The sequence below is a fragment of the Primulina tabacum genome, chromosome 18 (assembly GCF_025594145.1).
Source record: "Primulina tabacum isolate GXHZ01 chromosome 18, ASM2559414v2, whole genome shotgun sequence".
Classification (NCBI taxonomy): Eukaryota; Viridiplantae; Streptophyta; class Magnoliopsida; order Lamiales; family Gesneriaceae; genus Primulina; species Primulina tabacum.
In genome coordinates this window covers 8,862,234-8,868,802 of record NC_134567.1, presented here as the reverse complement: position 1 = coordinate 8,868,802, position 6,569 = coordinate 8,862,234, and the positions used below count along the sequence as shown (strand labels likewise).

At 35.4% G+C, this 6,569-nt stretch overlaps 1 long non-coding RNA gene across 1 annotated transcript; it reads right to left on the bottom strand.

Annotated features, from left to right (window-relative positions):
- Positions 1-2,964: 2,964 nt before the first annotated feature.
- Positions 2,965-5,252, bottom strand: LOC142533196 (uncharacterized). The gene is made up of 2 exons (XR_012816691.1): positions 5,093-5,252; positions 2,965-3,206 (listed from the first exon to the last, which is right to left on the bottom strand). It is a non-coding gene; the product is annotated as an uncharacterized LOC142533196 (long non-coding RNA).
- Positions 5,253-6,569: the final 1,317 nt, after the last annotated feature.

Sequence of the window (6,569 nt, the reverse complement as noted above, 5' to 3'; positions counted from 1 at the left end):
GATCGGTTTTAAACGATTTTAGATCTGAAAACTCAAAATTTGCTGTCATTTTAAATACTGCGACTTTTCGATCTTTTTTCTGGAAAAACTTTCAACATATAAAACGTAGAACTTTTCGATATCTTCGATTTGACAGTAAATTCGAAAAGTAAGATGAGAAATGAGTGAGTTATGATTGTTTTTGTGGGACTGCTCAAACTGCGTTTTTCTGAAAATGCGTTCTTGATGTGTCTTAAAGTTTTATTGTTGCAGGCTTCGTTGGGGATCGACGGGTGATCGCTGTTGCGTTTAAGTACATCGAGAATGAGGTTGGGATGATTATTGGTGTTTCGTTTCGTGTCGTTAGGCATTCGGTTGAATTAGAAGTCGTAGGAATTGATTTGGTGTCAAATGTCGTGTTCACGGATTGGATTGCGTCATTTGTGATGCGTAGTTGTTTTGGGGTGTTTGTTGGAGTTTTATTAAGTGCCATAGCATCCTAAGATTGGTCTTGAGGCATTGGTTCATGGTCTTATCATCGAGTTATGAGGAAAGAAGCCTTAGGTGTAGTGATTTCCCGTTAGTTCGCGTTTCCAGCACCTACACGGACCGTAGCCGGACCCTGGCACGGGGTCCGTGCACTTTTTCCTTCAAAATACGAATTTCCAGTGCCTACCCGGACACGTACACGGGGTCCGTGTACCCCTTTTAAAAGAAATATATTTTTTATTTTTAATATGAATATAAAAGTAGGATTTTTTTTGTGGTTATGAATATAAAATATAGGATTTGGTTTGGGGTTTTATGTCATGATTTAGTACGATGATTAAACGAGATCAAGTCCCGAGAGATTTAGAACGTAATAAGGAAATTTGTCATTTTTGGGTGTGAGCATGGCTATACGTCTAAGCTATGAAAGATAAGTGTTTGAACTCATGTTAGCATGTGCAGCAGTGGCCCCATGCGAGATCCAACAAATCCCTCAACGCCAATTAAGTATGTTCGACGTGCAAAAGAAAATATTTTAAGTTTTTGAGGTATGATAAATGTCTTGTGACCAAATTATGAACGGGTTTGGAAGTCGGTGAACGTGACCGAGGACCTCTCGACCCCGGTAAAGTATGACCGGGTTTAGATCAAGATTGGGAAGCGGTAAAGTATGACTAGGGACCAATCCACCCGTTAAATTATGAACGGGGATCTCATGTATGTTGTAGTGGACTTTTCCTGCCAGCCCAGTACTGTGGTTTAGTCTGATCAGGCACATTTATGTATGGGTCACTTGCTTTGAAACATACCTCTACGCAAAATGATGTTATGTATGCTCAAGTATGTATGATGCAAGCATGTTTAAGAAAAATCTTATGATGATGGCACGTCTACGTTTATGCTACTACGTTCAAGTGTCAAATATATTTATGCTATTATGTTCAAGTTTCAAGTATGTAAGCCCTACTTTAAAGATGCATGTGATTTTATTATGTAGTACTTGCTTTCTCCAGTTTATACATGTTGAGTCTTTAGACTCACTAGACTTGATCGATGCAGGTGAGGATGACTTTGAGCAGACGAGGGGTGGGGACCAATGAGCCGGCTTGGACTGCGCAGGAGGCTAAACCCGAGGACCGCCCATGTTTTAAGATTTTATGCATGACGATTTTTAATACTCTGATTTCATGAAGTGGTTTATGATGTTTAAACGATCATTACTTTTGGCAAACTTGATTTTGGTTGTTTTAATTGAAAATGTTTTTAAACGAGCAAAGTTATTTTAATGCAAATTTGAAAGTTTATTTTATATTTAAGAAAATTTTTATTTTTCCTCAAATTTCAAGTAGTTCAAAATACGGTACGTTACAAGTAACGCCTCAAATCTGTGAGTTTTTACTACTTTATATTTTATATGTTGAAATTTTTTAATGATTTTACGATATAGAAATTTGGAGGTAGCATTTTTTAAAATTAAATGCATGTTGGTTACGTGGTTTGGACAGTGTGTACAGTTATGCCCCTGAGACGTGAGGAGAATTTGGTTTTCTGTATCTCAAATTTTGCACTATCTAAGATTAAATTGAGGCGAATTGAACTTGGTGATTTAGAACTACATGTTTCGAACTTTGTACTGTGTAGGAAAGGGATTTCGAACTTGATAGTTATGGGTTAAATTTTTAAGAATCATGAACTTAGGGCCTGAATTATAATACTGTGAGGGACTTTATTGCATGTTTTGAAAATATTGAGGATGAATTTGCTTTAATTCAAAAATCTAGAGGGCTTAGTGTAAGAATCCGAAAACTTGGAGGGCTAAAATGAGAATATTTTTGGGATAAATTGGAGAATTCAAGAAATTTTTTGGGTTTTAATTGCAAATTTTAAGAGAATTATGGGGTCATTTTAGCAATTTTCGAAATCTATGGGAGCCGTTTTGGATTAAATTCGATAGTTTGAGGAGCTAGGGATGCGATAAGTTGGGCTTGATCGAATAATCTGAGAGCTTTAGGATTTAGGTTGCAATTTACCAAAAACAAATGGTCTATTTGAATGTAGTCAGCAAGTAAGTTACAAATTAAGGGTTACATAAGAAATTGTGAAAGAGGAAATTAGACAGATATGTAAGTATGAGGATGTCCTAGGAGGAACGAGAAATATGGGTATAAGCAATTTTTATGAGAAAGTAAGATTCGTCGAATTGAGAATTTTGGTTATCATAGTGGATTACAGAGAATTGCGATTGTACTATAGGTTTTCAGGATATAAGTATATGAAATAAAGTTTAATCATTAATATTATTATTTTTGGTTTTATCGTAAGATACAAATACCTTAGGGTTCAACGATTTCGATGGTATCGGAAAGTTTAGGAGTTTGGTAATTTAGATTCCAGAATTTATGTAACGTCTGCATTTTTTTTCTAAAGTGTGAAAATATTTTTTCAAAGCTCTCATTTTGGAAATAAATATTTAAATAAATCGTATACATGCAGTCATACTTAAAAACATCATTTAAAAATTTTCATAAGTAATTACCAATAAAAATATAACGGAGTAAAAACGAGTAAAATCCTAACATCAAACTGTAAGATAAAACAGTGTATAAAATCCTCTTATCCTCACCAAAAACATAAAATCATAAATGTGCGGAAAATCATAAGGTCCTCGGGTCGTGTCACCGCACCAGGTCTGCCTACTCAGAGTTCGCCACCTCCACTCCCCTCATCATTAAGCTCACCTGCATCACACACGCCTAGTAAGTCTAAAGACTCAACACACCTGCACCGTTAATAGCAAATACATATACATAACATACAGCAGTAAAAAATACCATACTCAACATACCTTTAATGAACTTTAAAACCGTAACATAAATGTGTCGTGTAAAATCATAACGTGTCAAAACAACTCATCATTAATCATCATTCATCGTTCATCATTTATCATTAATTATTTATCATTGGTGAATTTAGTTCATTAGATTTGACTATCGTACATCATTCATCATTTACGATGGATCCATCATACATAGAACCGCGGTACCCGGCGGCTGTCGAACATCAGTGACAGGATTATCCATCCATTGTGCCTAGGCCTCATCATCAGCATTTACATATACGTCTTAAACATTTACATATACTTCGATAGCCACAACTAATTCTCGTAATTCAAATCATTATAATTTTCATTACTTATAAAAATCATGCATATAAGCAATTTTCCTTAAATCCAAGCATGCAACGTATATTTTAATAAAATCTAAAAAATCGTGATCATTATGCATAAACATTTAAAATATGGTAAAATTGTGCTTAGGGCGCTGCCAGGACCAACATCTCACCCCGGGTGCAAAATGACAATTTCGCCCCTGTAAACCCAAAAATTTTCGTTTTTGACATTTTCTTAATTCCATTGACTCAAAACATGTCCCAAATAATTATTTAAGCCTTCATGAATTTTCTCATATTTTTATTTGGCTTAAATCGATGACTTTTAAATTAATTTTTAAATATAACATATTAATGCGTTTTAATCCCGAATTAAACCAAATCTTAACATAAAATTCCCAAATTAAAAACTTAGACTTCTAATAATTATTTGAGCTTAAAAATAATTTTCCATAATTTCATTAAGCTTAAATCTAGGCGTTTCAATTAATTCTTTAATTAACGTTTCGTGCGGCGATTAAATCCCGGATAAATCCAGAACTCATTATTTTGATCCGAAGCTTACCAAACTCCTACAAATGTCTCAAAACATATTTAAAAGCATCCCAAGACGTAAACTCAAGCACATTTAATAACTTAACCAAATTGTTTTAAACTTGGACCAGAGTCCCGGTTTTAATCTGAATCGAACCGAAACCTTCCCAAATTTTGCCAAACATAAAACATGACTTAACCAAACCATACCAGACCTGAATACACTCAATTCAAACACCTGAGAACCCTAAAAACCTTGCTGGTATGCTGCTGGAAATTTCAGAACATGTGCGTCTCTACCCTAGTGCATTAATCCTCTATTGTTTCGTTCCTAGCCTCGACCCGATGGACCAGCCATGGCTCGGACTCCCCTAGACCCTCCTAGGACTCCTCTGGACCCAAAGGAACAACGGCTACACCCCCTTGTATGAAGCACAGCTCCCCCGATCGGTAACCACTTCAAGCACTCTACACGACCAACTCCTTACCCCGAGCTCGATCAGATTTGTGGCTCGTCCCGGCACAAGCCGAGCCTTTACAGGCCGTGATTAAGACCCCTCAGGGTCTGGTCCATGGCTTGATATGGCCCCTGCAACGCTGGTCTTCCCCACTCCACCGATCTATCCTCTACGAGCCCCGTACCCTCAAGAACTCGACCACACCTTACTCAACACTACAAGTCCTCAATTCCAGCTTATAAACCCTCTATTTTATGGTGATGGCAGTCCCTCAACGCACAACACAGCAGCTTCCTTGCATAAATTCAGAAAAAACATGAGAAGAGAACAAAAGATGCATGTATTTAAGCCAAAAACCGAGGGATTTCCATGGTATGCACCGGATCGAGAATTCCATCAAAAAATAAACATATTACAGCAGGTATATAGCATATATGATGCAGCAATAAAAGTATGTGGCGTGCCTTGATGATTTATACGCAAAAACGTCGAAGGGGAAGCACCGGAACAATTCTTTGCAAGAAAATGAAGTGGCCGAACTTTGCTTGAGTTGCTTCTGGAAAAACCGAGAGAATGGAGAGGGGAGGGGAGGTTTGTGAGTGGAGGGAAGTGGAGGTGTCGGTTGATTGGAATAAATGGGTGTAGGGTAGCAAGTATAATATTTATAAATTAATTATAAATCAATTAGCTAATAGGTCCTAAATAATTTAATTAAAAGCTTAAAAGAGTTTTAAGTCCAACGAGCTTAAAAGTTGGCTCATTAAATCCAAATACACTCCCTAAAATATTTCGTGTTTGAAAAGTTTTTGAAAATATTAGCCGAACTCTCAAAAAGTTCCCTAATTTGCTAAAATTTGTGTATCGGTTAAAATAAAATCCTGCGTGTAAAATATTTCAAAAATTCCATTTTTGAAAAATATACTTAAAAACACCTTATATTAATTAATCAATATAAATCATGTAATTAAAATAATTTTCATGAATATTCTTCCGGTCCCCGTTCCTCGTTCGAGCGCGAAATGCAACTTAAAAATCTTTAATGCATGAACCTATAAAATTTCATGAAATAAATTCTATTATGAAATAATTATGCATGAACTTTAAATAAATCATGAATTAAAACACAACTTAATGAAATAAACATGCATTTAATGCTTTAAAACAATTTAATAAAATACCAAAGAAATTTAATAACTTGCATGCATGTGGTTCACGTGGACCTTAAAATTTTCGGGACGTTACAATCTGCCCCCCTTAAATTGAATTTCGTCCCCGAAATTCGCTTATCCTCAATACAGAAAGTTTAGACTCTTAATTCTAATATCCCAATAATTCACGCTTCCGCTGCGCTAATATGATAAAATAAGTATTAAGTTGTCCTTACATCTCCTCAATCCTAATTATTTTGCCTACTGAAATCCTTATTTACGAAGCGCAACCTAGAACAACTTATGGCGACTTAGTTCTATTCTACTCCAGCCTCGAATTCCGACTTTTCTCAAACTTCGCAATATTAGAAATGGTTGTCCGAATTTTATTGCGTCTTACTTTTATTATACTGTACCCGTAATGTTCATTGATCTATTACATTTGTATTTATGCAGTTTACCCTAAGAAACATTAGCACCAAAATTTACTGATTGATTCATATCCTCGATAATACACTCAAAATTTAAACTTTATCTCAACCCCATAATAATATTAGCCTAAGATCCTTGAATCGAATCTTTATCTTACGGCACAAAACTTTCGTAACTTACCTATTTACCAGTACATCCCCAATATAAAATTGTTGCAAATCTTAATCCTCGAGTAACGTTAATCCATAAAACTCAAATATACAATATCGATCTTCTACCTATATTTTAAAGCCCTACAAGTCCCAAAAATAAGTTAACTTAATGTCTAATTTTATAACTTAACTATATGATCATTTTACCT